This window comes from Triturus cristatus, chromosome 1_2 (genome assembly GCF_964204655.1).
Source record: "Triturus cristatus chromosome 1_2, aTriCri1.1, whole genome shotgun sequence".
Lineage (NCBI taxonomy): Eukaryota > Metazoa > Chordata > Amphibia > Caudata > Salamandridae > Triturus > Triturus cristatus.
The window spans coordinates 232,000,269-232,015,126 of record NC_140580.1 but is presented as its reverse complement, the minus strand read 5'-3'; the positions used below and the strand labels follow the sequence as shown (position 1 = coordinate 232,015,126).

General features: G+C 45.5%; 1 protein-coding gene and 1 long non-coding RNA gene across 4 annotated transcripts in view; one reads left to right on the top strand and one right to left on the bottom strand.

The window, feature by feature from the left end:
- Positions 1–14,858, top strand: part of PKD2L1 (polycystin 2 like 1, transient receptor potential cation channel) — a 3,023,543-nt gene that overhangs the window by 2,271,894 nt on the left and 736,791 nt on the right. The window lies entirely within an intron of this gene.
- The window catches only part of LOC146867098 (uncharacterized), an 86,934-nt gene that overhangs the window by 68,659 nt on the left and 3,417 nt on the right, over positions 1–14,858 (bottom strand). The window contains exons 2-4 of one of the 3 annotated variants that reach the window (XR_014966064.1): positions 14,047–14,098; positions 13,563–13,702; positions 13,042–13,369 (exon numbers count right to left, since the gene is read on the bottom strand). This is a non-coding gene — a long non-coding RNA (uncharacterized LOC146867098). Of the gene's footprint in view, positions 1–13,041; positions 13,370–13,562; positions 13,703–14,046; positions 14,099–14,858 lie in introns of those variants that run through there. The other 2 variants (XR_014966065.1, XR_014966063.1) reach the window with 2 other exon arrangements.

Below are 14,858 nucleotides of genomic sequence, written 5' to 3'. Positions count from 1 at the left end.
CTTTGAGCATACATGCGGGCTTCCCATACGGCTACTATCCAATCATTACAAGTGTTGTCGACGCCATCAACAAATCCATATCCAGCATCGAAACATATTCGAATATTCATCTAGCACTAAGTAATGTCAGAAGGAAGGCGTTTCTTAAATTCCCCAAGTCTCAACACCACGTTTAACTGCTCTGGTAAATTAAGAAGGGTTTTACTCACAGTGCAACATGCGAGAAGTCAGGTTGGACCAGAGCACACGTGCCCCAATATTAACAGAGGGTTCTATACACTCTGTGTGTATTGCGATATTGTAGAGTCGTAGAGGTTCGGCGATAGTTATTCTCCGTTGTTAAGGTGGGTCCATGTACAGGGCGAAAATAATACGATGGTCAATATTCAATTTAAGAAGCCTGACTACGTCGCTGCTTCTAAAAACATTTGACACTATTTGAGTTATGATCTTCGACTATTACAGAAACCAATCCGGATATGGAGGGCCGCCGTACTTTCAAGGGTCCCCTGTTATGTAAGGGGCTGGTTTAGGGGGTTTCTTCCATAGTTTGTTTAGAAGAGCCATGCCTTTCTTGAGAAGAGGCTATGAAATTGCAAAGTCGCATGTTAAGGCAGCGGCTACGAACATTGCCCATGATGTGATTGGGGGGTCTGTTATGTCAGCTGTTGCCGAGCGTATGAACAAGGAAGCGCAAGAAGGCGCAGGGCTGGTATACAAACCGCACGCAAGTGTTAAAAGGAAGCACTGCTCTTCGAGACGCAGGGGGCATCGGCTCCCTATAAAAAAAGGAAGAGTTCTTCAAAAGGCACTCACAAAAGAAGAACTCCAAGACGGAAGAGAGCTTCGAAGCAGAAGAAGAGAACAGCCTCTAAAGTAAATATTTTTTTAAGCGTCGTAACCTGAAGCATGGCCTTTGTACATTGCTCATCGGGCAAATGTGCCAAATCTGAGTTAGACTTGTTTACTCTAAAGCCCATGCAAACAGCGTTTTCATGGAGGTATCACCTTTAGCCGCTTTGACGCCACTGGCCCCTATAGAGGTTTTTGTGTCGGGGTCCACGGATATGTATTTGGATCTCAACAACACAATGCTACATTGTGAGAAGTTGGCCTGGCATATGCTGTCCACTAGTTATAGGGGACACCTTGCACCAGTCCAATTCGACTCTTAAGGTGATAGGTTAAAAGACAACCTTTAAAGAAAGCTATCCTAGTGGTAGCTGTGGAGAGCAGCCTTCAGGCTAAGTCTTGAAGGAGTGTTAAGCTTATTGTTTTACCATGGATAACCTCTTGAATGACCAAATGAAAGAGTAGTCCACACAGGTATATATTCAAAATATATGTATTTATTCTAAGAACAACTCCCACTAGTCTCTTGTGAGGCTGGAGGTAAAGATACAATTCAATAAAGCATTTATAACAACAATAAATAGCGCTGGAATCACAGGGCCCCGGGGGGGGGGCCAAACCATATATTAAAAAAATGGTATAAGAACCACGACAGTTCTGCAGACAGTGCCTAGGGCACTTAGGATCGCTGGCCCCTTACAAAACCACCCAAGGTAGTGAGGAAGGGGACCCACAGGAAGCGTGTGCAGTGTTTAAACTACAGTCGGGAACCCTATTAAACCCTATGGGAAATGTCGCGGTTGGAAATTGCAAGAATCTGGATACTTCTAGCAGGAGTTCAAGTTCAGGAGTTTAGAGTTAAGCTCTTGGAGGGCCCACACCCACGATAGTACCGAGGTAACACTGTTACCTGCCCCAGGGAAGCCGGTTTTCGGTGTCGGGTCGATGTCTCGTTTTCAATGGAAAAACGTGAAGAACTCCTGCTGGCGTGAAGCGTCGTCGATGTCGTGCAGATTGAAGATGTAGATCTTGAAGGTAAGGACCTGAAAGCAGAGGGGACAGAGTCTGGGTCACTAGCCAGTGACCAGGGGCCTTAGGAGAAAGAGCCCTTCAATGTCGGGTGTTTTCAGGTTGAAGATGGGTAGCTTGGATCATCATCCACGGGGTCCAGGAGGCTTCAAGGAAGGCCAGCTTCTGGAGGGCGACTGTCCCACGGAGGATGAAGGCCGCTGCGGTGTTAGTGTCCGGATTGGATCTACTAAGCCTTGGCAACCGCAACCCACACAAGAATCAAGAAACAGATACGGTGCAGACCCCCGAGGTCTGAGCAAGGTCTCCAGCAAGGAGACTGTAGAGCAGATCTGGAGCAACCAGGGGAGCCCTTTAAAGTACGGTTTGACCTTCGCTAGGGCCCACCAGTTGAGAGACAAGGGACTGCGGGAGGTAGCAGTTTGGAGGCAATGAAGATGTGCCCACGGGTTGCTGGAGCGGGCTGGGGCATCATCCTTTGGCACAGGTGATGCTGAGAGGTTGGCTCAATGGTGGGCCAAAGCTCAACTTCTCCACTGGTCGGGTTCTTGTGCTGTGCAAGAGGTGGCCGGCGTCCTGAGGTATTGGGTATCTCGGCACCCACGGGGTCCACGGTGCTAAGCTTTGCTGTGCACACTCACTGGCCTCTGGGATGCTTGAGAACCCACCTCAGGGTAGGCAGAAGTCTTCGTTGTCTGTAGGAGTAGCGGAGTTCCAACCAGGTCACTTGCAATGTTTCAGGTGCTTGCCAAGCAGGGGGGTAACTCCTTTACCCCAAGGGAGATTTCTTCATTCAGCTGAGCGGCAGCTCGTCGAAGTTTCAAGTCTTTGAAGCAAAGTTCTCGTCCAAGATTAATCTGAAGCTCTGGGGACCCTGTACCCACCTTTATCCAGGGATTAGGGGAGTGTCTGAATCAGAGCCCACCAATGGGAGTTCAGGCGGGAAAGGGTGGCTACACCCTCTCCCCTTTGTGTGTTTGCCACCGGGGCAGGGGACAGGATGCCCCTGAACCGGTCTGAGCCGGTGTATGCAGAAGTAGGCACTGGAGAAGCCTACGTGCAAGTTTGAAAAACATCCTAAGGTGCACCCACCCAGTTCCAATCCACATCGTCTGTCTGGGGAGGTGGGGACACCTCCCTGCAACAAGATCCCTATTGTCCAGCTGCCGTGGCTGGAGTTCTGCCCAGCAACAGGCAGCCAGAATCGTGTGGTTGACGGGTAGCATCCATTCTGTACTACGTGTGCTCTTTTAAATTGGTGTCTAAAATCTGCCGCTTTTACCATATCACCCCTCTAGCAGGGGGAATCATGCCCTCACTCCCATGGCTGGATTGGGGGTATGATTCCACGATGTTTGACACCAAACATGACATGGTTCTGTGCAGCCACTCCCAAGTTATCCCGCTATCGTGATTACCTATAATGCGGTTAAGAGTATATGGTATGGCTGCACTACAAACAACCTCGCAATAGTTTTAACGAAGGTGCAGAGGGGCCCTACTCAGGTAGGGGTTCCCCCTCACACATATCTCAGCACCCTGCCTTGTAGGATTAGCAAGGCCTGCCTTAGGGGTGACCTATGAGGATATATGTGTTGTATTTAAGTGGGATACAGGATACCTATATCCCTGTAAGGGGTGCAAGCACCACCTTACCCAGACTACAGGAGTGGTCTGGTGGTGTCAGTTTGTATGGCTGTCCCAGGGGTGGCACAATACGCGCTGCAGCCCCTGGTAGGCCTCTGAGGGATTCATGCCCTTGGTACCTAGGGTACCATCTACAGGGAGCTCACAGGGTGTCCTCAGTATCCAATTGGTATGTACCTATAGTACTCACATCAGTTTAGAGAGGAAGCAGATAGGCTGGGGTCCTGGATAGCAGGGCCACAGCCTGGCTAGAGTAAAAAAAACAGTTAAAACATCAGCAAAAAGTTGGGGGCAACTATGCAGTCGATGCCACTCTCCTACATACATCTTGTGTGCAAAATCGTAAAAGCGGATGGTTCCAACATAGCAGCAACCGCTAAAGTGGCAATGATCACTTACCCCCTCGCAACCATGTTTAATCAGGTGGACATTCCCCTGGGCGATCGTCTCATCACACAGAGCGATAACATGTACGCCTACAGGGCCTACCTCGAGAGAATTCTAAATCACAGTAACAACACCCTTGACACGCAGCTTTCAGCAGGTCTCTTCTACAAGGACAAATACGCACACTTTGTAGACAAGGATCTGGACGGTTTTGTAAAAAAAGCAGGGTTTGCTGCCGGCAGTCGACACTTTGATCTCCTGGGACGCATACATTCAGACCTGTTCTTCCAAGATAAACTGCTCGTCAATGGAATTGATCTTAAGATCAAGCTTACCAGTAAGAAGGACTCATTCTGTCTCATCAGCGGGGATGCTGAACAGTACAAGCTGGACATACTATCTGTGAGCCTGTTTTTAAAGAGAGTGACAGTGTCCCCAAGTGTCAGATTAGCTCACGCCGACGCTTTGCAGCTATAAAACACCAATTACGCCGTGAAAAGAGTAGCTCTGAAGGTATTCAGCATCCCTTCAGGTACCCGACTAACCCAGCAGCAAAATATTATTTCTGGAGCAACTACCCCAAATTTATTATCCTAGGGTTTGTGGACAATATGGCGTTAAGCGGAGTCTATGCCTCAAACCCCTTCAATTTTAAACACTGCGACATCAACTACGCAGCGCTGGTCAACGAGGGCGAAGTGATTCCTGCAAAACCAGACACACCCAGTTTTGGGACCTCCAACTTTATCAGGGAATACCTAGGGCTGTTTTCGATAACTGGGAAGCACCTGTGGTACTGTGGGGTAGTTGTGTCAAGAGAAGGCTATGGGGCCAGATACACGCTGTTCACATTCGACCTGACTCCTGACATGGAGGAAGGCAATCATTATAACTTGGTCAAAAACGGAAATCTAAAAGCTGAAATACGGTTTAGTAATCCCCTGCCTGTGAATGTGAACCTGGTCATATTCTCTGTATTCAACAGCATCCTTCAGATCAACTACACCAGGCAGATTATGTTTGACTATCTTTAAAACATTGTGAAACGGACACTATGCAGATACGTGAGTGCTTAAGTAGGCTTTAACACCAATCCGCATTTCAAGGGTGGAACACACTGGGCAGCCGTGTTTATGGATAGTGACAAGGTTACAGTGTTTGACAGTACAGCTGAGTTCCCCAAACACAGTATCTATTCACAGCCCATATTTAAGTTTGTGAAAAAAGCAGCCGCGCGGGTGGAGTATGAAAAGATGAGGGTCCAGTATTTATTAGCCATCACATGTGGGGAACACTGTATTTATTTTATCAGTAAAATGTCAGAGTTATGACGTTTAGAAATTTCTTAAATCTATATTCAAGTGACCTTGTTAACATGGACCAGATAGTTGTGAAATATGTAAAGGAAAACACCGGCGCTCCGGTCAGACCTGTGAAAATTGAATATGTTGTTTGTAAAAATTGTAAGGTCTTGTAACGTTCGTATGTTTAATGATGAACATCTAAAATAAAGGCATTTTTAAAACATGCATTCAGACTATGTATTTCTATACTGACACATGCAACATAATTAAAATGCTTTAAAAGACAACTGAGACAGGTTGAAAAGATAAAAGTGTTTATTATAAGCAGCTATGTAAGATGTGCATTACAGTGACACCTTTACTAAGGAAATATATGAAGAAAAATCTGACATAACTATACATACACGTAATAGGTGCAATTATTCAGTCTGTAGAAACATCAGGGTGTTCTCCACATGAGGGTTTGGCCAGTGTCTTTTTTCGTTGTACAGCCATCGCAGCTGGTATGCTCCACGAAGGGGGATAGCTGTGGAATGACAGACATCTGGCGATAGAGGGAGGGGTGCCTTCAAACTTTCAAGCAGCCACCTGTGATCGCTATTACCCACGAGCGCCAAAGGGATGATGAACTCAGCAGAGGCTCTCAGAAACTGATTCCAACCTCTAGGAGCATTTTGGACTGTTAGGGGTGTGCTGTGCGTGAGGCCTTTGATTAGGTCGTACATGTGTGACCCAGCAACCAGCTGCCCCTTGTAGGGAATTTGCTTTGTTTATTCCATGATGTTAAGTTTACTCATCAGAATTTGCACGCCCCCCCAGTACCTCTGACTTATATTTTTAAAAAGGTCTTCAACAAAGTTATCTGAGGGTGGTGCTGAGGCGCAGCCGGTGGTGCGGTTGGTTGTTCAGAGTCCAGGGCATATAGAGTTAGCTTAGTTCTTTCGGTATTCCACAGTTTGTAGTAGCTTAAAAAATGCTTGAGGGTGTTGGTGTAAAGGTTAGCTTTGTCGTATGGATTTAGATCGGTCCTGTTCAAAATGTCTTTAATTTCAGCATCTACCCACAGAGTCTCATTTCTCTGTATATCCAAGGCGTTGTCTGCAGCCGGGCCCAGCTGTTCCAACTGCTGTCTAGGCACCAAATACATCTTTGAGGCATGTTCCATCACCGTCCCAAGGAGGAGACTTATAATTATGGTTATAGCTATGCCCAACAAAGAGCCTATAAAACACCCAGACTGTTTCACCAGTTTCTTTTTGGAAATGAAGGAATCCCTTTAATTACTGAGCTTCTTGATAACGTGCTACTTCTTCTTCAACACCTGTAACTGACTCCTTGATATAGGGATGTTACCTTTTAGCGTGTTTAGGGCTAATTCTGAAATGGCCCCCACTAAGTCATCAGAAACCGCACAAAGGAGGGCCTTTCTGTGTTGGGGACTGGCTGTAACCAACATTTTAAGGAGAGCTAAATTGTGTCATAGGCGGTCAGACATGGTCAACACCTTATATTATAAAGTTGGGACTGTAAATGTCACTAAAAGTCTTCAGAACGTCTTTTTATCGGCTCTGGGCTTGGTCTTAGGTGTGTAAGTGACTGGGAGATCAGGGGAAAAAATATCAGACCGTAGTCTGTAGTCTTCTAGAGTATTATTTTTTAAGTCGACCAACAGGTAGCTGTGGTGTTTTGCTGTAGCGTCGTTAAAGGCCTCCCTGAAGAACTGTGTGTTTCCTGGATACATCTGTTTAGCTATGATAGATATTTGCTGTTTGTCACATGAGGTTTTAAATAAAACAAGGTATGAGGCATTGAGAGCTATAGAGTGACTGTTCTTACCCTTGTAAAACAAGTTCTGCACAATGTAGCATATGCTTTGATTGCGGTGGTGTGAATATTGAGTAAAGGCTTTCTCTAACTCAGGATGATCCCCACCTTCACACATAAGGTCATCGACAATTACCATGTTTACAAGGCTCGGTGGCAGCAGCTTATCGTCGTTGAGATTATTAGGTATACCTTCTATAAACCTGATATGTGGGAAAGTTCAGGATAGTTTGGTATAAAGATCTTGCCAGCATGAATAAAGCCACACAATGTTATTAGGTGTTTGGGATATAACATCTGCAACATTTTCTAAGAGCTTTTTTATAAAGTAGCTTTTACCGCTGTTTGAGGGACCTACTAACACATGGGAGAACGGATGCTGTAATCTGGTGTCCATAGTGTAGGGGTCAGCCTCTCTAGTGTGTCTGATAACCGTAAGGCAGTGTTTTATTGTCTGCAGTCAGGACCCTTTTATCGAAAACAACACGTAAGGTTTTATGTAATGGCTGGGTTGTAAACTACCACTTCTTTTTCGATCTGACTATGCCGGGCTGATTCACAACTATGGTTTTAGCCTTCTCACAATCGTCCGATGCTGCGTATTTGTGCACCAGATCCTTCAGGCTGGCAACATTGATTTTTAGGGTGTTGCTGACATTTAATGTTATACCTTTGACCTTCATACACACTTTGTTGTTGTTTGTTTTGTAAGAATAGGACTTAGGTCCTGATGAGGTGAATTCAACTATATAATCATCCTTATCAAGTTCACTGGTCTAGATTACCCAGATAATCACCTAGTGGGGGGTCCTCATACCCTGGTGTAATCACAAAAATCACAGAGTCGGTATCATGATACAAACAGTGTTTCTGTAGTTTATCCATAACCCTGTAAAGCTCTAGATGACCGTGTGCAGTCGAAAGCACGCTATGAAGATGTTTATGGTGTTACACGTTGTGGGGTACTCTTTTGTGTATTTCCAACACACAGCCGCGGTCTCGTCATCAATAAAGTCGCAGCTGGACACCTCGTAACATGGGGCAAAAAGGTACTTAAACAGCTCGTCAGGATCTGTTAATATGGTTGTATTTGACAGGTTTATGCGCTGTGTGAATTTTCCCCAGAAGGTGCTGAGGCAGAGTTTGGCTAACTGTCGTCTGGCCGGGTTGACCTCTATCAAATGGGGCCGTAAACGTATACCCTTGTGTGTGTAGTTGTCATCAATGTATTTCTACTTTGCATCCTGACTAGTACACCAATCAGGATACCCTGATGCCTCCTGTTTGTCTCTGAGAAACAAATTAATGTAGGGGGAAAGAGTTGTGTCGTGGTCCTCTCAAAATGCCACACTTTGTGTACTCTGCCGTGCCGGTAGCCTTTTTCTAAGACACCCTGTACCTCGATGCTACACCAGGTCCCTCTGAGCATCCTTTATCCTTCAGTGTATCTACACCCACTAACCTCTTTACTTACAGCACATGCTCGACAGAGGGGGAACATCATCTTACCATCAACTATGTATGGTAACACAGGAAAGTAAAATGGCCTTGAGGGATAGATTTGGCATTTGACTAGCCCAAAGTATTCGGATATGGGCTTAAACTTTCTATATATGAGGGTGGGGTGCCCTAAGGGGTATACCTTCATTTTGTTCATAAATGGATACAGACTAGTGAAATCGTAGTACTGTATATTCTCACCCTCACCAGCGGCCCTGTACAGCTGTATGGTGTTTGTGGGACAGACGAATAAGGCATCGTTGGGCTCCAGAGGCTCTGGTAATTGACTACTCTTAAGGAAAGAGCAAAGTTCCATGTCAGATGTTAACATATCTAACCACTCATTCTCCCAAAGGAACCTCATAGCAAAGCCACATTTTTCAATATATTGTGCCGTCATCAGATTACGCCTGTGGGAGTGTTCAAATTTGGTGCCCAGCAGTCTGTTAACCTCGTGTATTCAAAGGCCGTTAGCACCCCCTTAATTACGGAATACCCATCCAGGTAATAAGGTGACAGGCGGTAGCCACCCCACTGTAAGGCGTGCTGAATATGCATGTCTTCCTTCGCAGAGACGTACATCAGCCATTGAATAGAGGGGGTTGAATAACGTTTCTGTTTAGTGTTATAGAGGTCTGGTGGCACTAGAGCGATACTTTTGGGTTCTAAAAACATGTGCTTGTAGATGGATACACATGGAAGCCAAAGTGATGGATTGAAATGGGTGTATGTATTCTATGGTTTTTGTCATTTGAGAGGTGTTGGGCATTCAAGACCCTGAATTTGTTAGTCATAGACACCACAACATCTCTGAAGGGGTTGCATGCTTTTCGCAGGTTCATTGCATCAGCCTGACAATAAGCTTTCAATTCTGTTTGAAACTCGTTTTCATGGTTTTCAGCATACCATTGTAGAAAGCTCTCTATCTCGCAGACATCATATACTCAACACTGTAGCTGTCGGGAGTCGATATGGGCCCAACATAATTCTGGTTCAGCCAGGTGTTAAAAAAGTGTGGAAAATAACCTTTACAGCCAGGAAAACCAAAGGCTTTTGGCAGCTTGCTAAATTTCCTGGGTAGGAAATTCAGGGTGTCTATGAACTTTATTTGTAACGGGACCACCGTTAGCAACATCAGTTTAGAACCCAGGGTGATGAGTTCTATGTGTATCTTTTAACGAATCATATTTTGCAGAATAAAGGAGTCCTATGCTTTTGAGTTATGGGCCAGCACGGTATACCCTTTGAATTTTGTTTGAATTAATGCGTTAAGGAAGTCAGCCACGCACGAGCGCCCTTCAAACTCCCAGTTGTCATCGGAAGTTAGATGGCGTGCATAAATATAGTTAGGTTGGTGCACCCCCGTCTTCGGTTTTGGTCTGTAGCTGCCCTTTAACCTTGTAGCACCGGTGATTGGTTCCTGCCCTAAAGGAGTATGAAACCTAAGGCATTTCATGCCTTTACATTTGTGATCTGCTGCTATATACTTGCCACACTCACGATAATCCATTTTAGAGATGCTTTTAACATCGTTGTTGTGTATGCTCAAGCAGTCTTGCGAGCGACAAAACAACTTACAGACGTGACACCACACCTTCAGGGCGGCATCTACGACGCAACCGTCCCTCTGACACATCTTATAGTGCATTTCACACTGATGATATACCTTAGGGTTGTATATGTGATCGCAATGTGTGCACGCTTACTTGGTTCCTAGAAAACTTGTAAGGTTCAAGATCCCGTAAAAGTGATTGTCGTGGTGGAGGACATATATGGTCTTGTTTTTCGCACGTTCCCCAGTTGTAAAGTACTTCCAAGAACCGTTGTGATAAAGAACTTTCACTGTAACGGAGCAATAGTTCTAAAAAAAACCTATGCGGTCAGGAGGTAATTCAAGCACCTCCGGGGCTTCTTCCACTCTAGGCATGATGACCGCGTCAGGGGTGTTGCGACCCAGCAACCCCAGGATGATGGCAGCCAGACAGGTGTTGACCGCTCCATTTTTAAAGTTGAGCAGCAAACATTGTTTCCAACCAATGATTTTGCAGTTCAGCACACTCTTTAAAGGCCGGGAAATACCTCCCTCATGGCCCCGTACAATGAGGGCTATGACGCTGAAAGTGCCATAGGCGACTACTTCAGCCTTACTCTGTAAAAGCCTCGAGAGGTTTTCTAGAAATTCCACAGCGTCAAACACATCACGATATCTCCATTTGGTGAACAAAGGACTGCCAAGGCCCTGCCCCTAGAAGCGTAGTTGGAAGAAATCATTAGGACCCATATTACGTAAGAATTTCTATAAGCGTTTGCACAGCTTGATGAATGGATATAAGCCCATGATCAGAGGACCTTATCTGGTGGAGGTTAACAAACCTAAATTACTCATAGTGTTCTGGTAGCGTTAAATCTTTCTACAGTACAACTATAATTTCTAACTCTCTCTAAAAACACTGACTCTGAATCCTCAGCTTGAGGAATTGTACTTGTTGTAGAGCTCGCCGTTGTATCATTTTGGGGATTGTGGCTTAGTACATTTTCTGTTTTTTTTTTTAATCTGCTGTGTAGCTCATATTCTGGCTTTCTTAATTTACTTATTAAAAGTCTGCACTGCTTAGTACTGCTTAGCGCTATTAGCACTTTTTACAAGACCACCCTTTTTTAGGTAACCTTCCCCAGCCTATTTGAATAGTATGGCTTGTGCCTGTGAGCGACGTACTCATAGAGGCATCTGCTACAGGCCCTATCTGCGGCCCTTCTGTGTGTTCCTGGTGGTGGAGTATTGCATCGACCCCTTGAGAGCTTCAAACTCCCGACCCTTGGGATGTTCTCTCCTGAACTTATGTATGTATTGACGGCTGCTGGGTACTGATTTATATGTTTCTGGCGCTGGCCATGAAACTGCTTGACTTTATTTGAGGGGCTCTATGTATTTTTTACGCTTGAGCCATTGTAAGAAGCGCAGGGACTACGTCCGTATAGTGTGGCCCTTATTGTTATATTTTGATTTATGTGTACTTTTATTAATACCTGTGGAATAGGGGCTCTTTAGGGGACGTCATAGGCCTAGTCATGCCGGTATAATCCCTATGTCTGACGCTGCTGATTGACACAATTGTAGGATCATGCTTTTAGACAGCTCAATCCTTTGCAGTATCTTCCCCTGTGTCTCCATCATGACCTTGTCACTGCTTCCCGCCTTCCCCAGTTTTAAGGTCGGCGTTCACTTGCTGTTTTAGTTTTCTGACCGCCATCTGTATATCTTTCACCTGCCCCACTAGTATTTCTTTTGGGTCTACAGAATCATATTGTGGTGGATTAGGGATGAAGACAGGGCCGGGTTGTATATTGACCTAAAGCACCCCCGGGGCCGCTCTCAGGCTGTCTTCCACAACACCATTCTGTAACATGGGGCCTGGCAGGATCAAAGAAACAGTGTCTCAATGTGAACACCCTGGGGCTGCAGAGGATAACTCCTCACTATATACGATTTCCAAACTTTGATTTAGACAGTCGCTCCATTCCGTACTGCTATCAGGGTATGTGAGGGGGTGATGTGGGGTTTACACTAGATGCGGGCTGGTTGGGTCGTATGCTCCTGGTGGGGTGATAGGAGACATAGGGTACATGGAGTTTAAATGCTGGTCAAAATAATCAAGGGCCGCAGCAGTGAAGGAATCGTCTGGGTTATGGTCAAGTGTGCGTCTAACCGTCCTATGCAACCCCCCCATTGTCTGTGTTAGAAGGCCCCCTGTGCACGGCTTCTGCGGGTCTATCAATGCTGTCCACCAGCACGGCCAGGGTCTTGAGATACCCTATGCCATCGGTATAAGGTGTTCCTAAGGGTTAATCATTTTCAAGCGTGGAGTTCCTAAGCCTATTAGCAGTGTTTATAGATGGGTTTGGGGGTGCCCCTAGGGGGAGTGCATCTACATGGGCCATTGCATTCTTTGAAACTACAGAGTCCTTCAGGGTATGGGAAGGGGGCTGCGGTGTAACAGTCTTGTTTAAGGTACCTTCTAGTGGTTTGACTTGTAGCTCAGGGCCCACTTGCTTCTTCTTAAGGTTTTTTCTTGAGAGACGATTCACTTTCAGGGTCTGGAGTTGGTTCAGAGCTTCTACAACAGACACTGTAGCTGTTGGGCCTTTAGAGATCTGGGGGTGATGGGTTCATTCTGCGGTGTAATAACCTTTTTTAGAGAGGTCTAAAGGTGCAGTTTGGGTCTCTGGGACCACCTGCTTTTTCTTCTTAAGGTTTAAAGGTGCTATTTGGGACTGGGGGACCCCCTGCTTCTTCTTAAGGTTTAATGGAGCGGTTTGGGACTCTGGGACCACCTGCTTCTTCTTCTTAAAGTTTAAAGGCGCTGTTTGGGACTCCGGAGCTCCCTGCTACTTCTTAAGGTTTAATGGTGCTGTTTGGGACTCTGGGATCACCTTCTTCTTCCTAAGGGGTGGATTTTTTGAGAGGTGATATACTTTTAAGGTCTGGAGAGGGTTCAGGTTTGCGGCACCGCTTTTACCCAAACCATGAAGTGACTTGTTTGAGGCTGTACGCACTCCTCCTCTAGAGGTTCCCAACCCTTGCAGAATTGGTATTCCTGTAGGAGTGTTCAACATGATGGACGTTGGCTTGACTTGAAATGTCATGGCTGTGGCTGGTCTCTGCTGGATATGTGCATAGTAAGAGCATAGTTTGTCCTGATGTACATGCCTACTCACACATTTTGCTGTAGGCTTGATGTTCTGCACGGTCTTTGTGATGTCGCCTAAAAGGGCCGCCGTTCTCTGAGCCTTACACGCATCTTCTCCAGAGAGCTTTTGAGGCGCCCCTAGAATGTGACATAAAAATATATATATTAGAAAAAATAAAGAACCTGTACAAACTGCTTACACTAGCCACAGACGACCCCCATAACTTCTACACATCCTTTTATAGAACTGGTACTACATGTTGGAGGAACTTTCTGTTTGAGAAAATAAGACCTGAGAGTTCTTTTTGACACCCTTTTGTAAAAAACACACCTATTAACGGTCTTTTCAAAGCTCCTTTCTTCATAGCCGGTCCCTCTTTCGAAGCTGAATCTTTCCTTTTAGTAGCCCTTTATTCGCTCGCGGTTCTGCCTCTTGAGCCACCCCGCCGTCTTGGCATGACTCCAGGGGCCCTGTAAGGAAAAAAGGTACATTTACAGTATAAACCAAGCCCTTAGCAGCCCTTCTTTGGAACCTTCCTTCAGTTCACCTAGGGGGGTTTTGAACTAGCCCAGCGTAAGTCTTAGACAGTGTTTAGAGCAGGGTCCTTTTTTTTTATTTACCTGTAAGAGCTGGTTGCTGTTGCACGCTGGGTGCGCGTCTTGGCCCTCCAGAATTGATGTAAAGCGTCAACAGCCATTTGTAGTTCGGCGTCATAACCAGGAAAAAAAGCCCCATACACAGGAACACCATTAGAAAAGCAATGGTGTTCAGACACCATTGTACCAAAACAGCTCAGAACTTTAAAGACCTTTACCTTGCTGAAAGGTGAGCATTTCTTCATCAGTGATGTTTATTTCCGGGAGATCCTGAGGGTAGATCAAACAGGGGCGATTTTAAAACTAACTCTAACAAACATCGCATTACTGCTTGTTAGATTCACCTCTGAAAACGGTAATACATAGTGTCTAGAGCACAGCCAGCATGAGCATTCACAGCTTGTAAATAGTTGGGTTCCAATAATACATAAGAGGCATTTCAACAACACCCCTCTTTCATTTCTGTATTTAAATAGTTATATAACGACCGTCAGACCACCGTAGATTGTCAGGGCATTTTTGCAACATATATGTATTACATAGAGAAAATCACCCATACATGTGGTCTATGTAAAGCAGCATCTAGGAAATTCTACATATGCCACCGGTCTACAAGCTGTAGGAACACCCTGTCATCTCCACTGGTAAACTACTGAAGGAAATGATCGGCTTAGCGCCACCCGAGTCACTAAGACCACCTCTCAGCCTTCCGTACTAAATGAAGAGTCGGTCAGACAGTAGAGCATACAAACCATTAATTGATTATTCATATACACTCAGCTGCCCAGCCGCTAGGAGTGCTACAGAGGGAATTGAAATTGACAAACATAAAGATACATTATGTATGTTTCATAACTCGGCGACGGCACGCCCACAGTGGGATTTTCCAAGCAGGTGCAATCAAACAGTGAAATACAGAAAAAACAGTTCAGAGCTCATATCTTACACACAGTACATGAGTCTAAGGTCGTTCCATCTGGAGCCCGACACACAGTACATGAGTCCAAGGTCGTTCCATCTGGAGCCCACC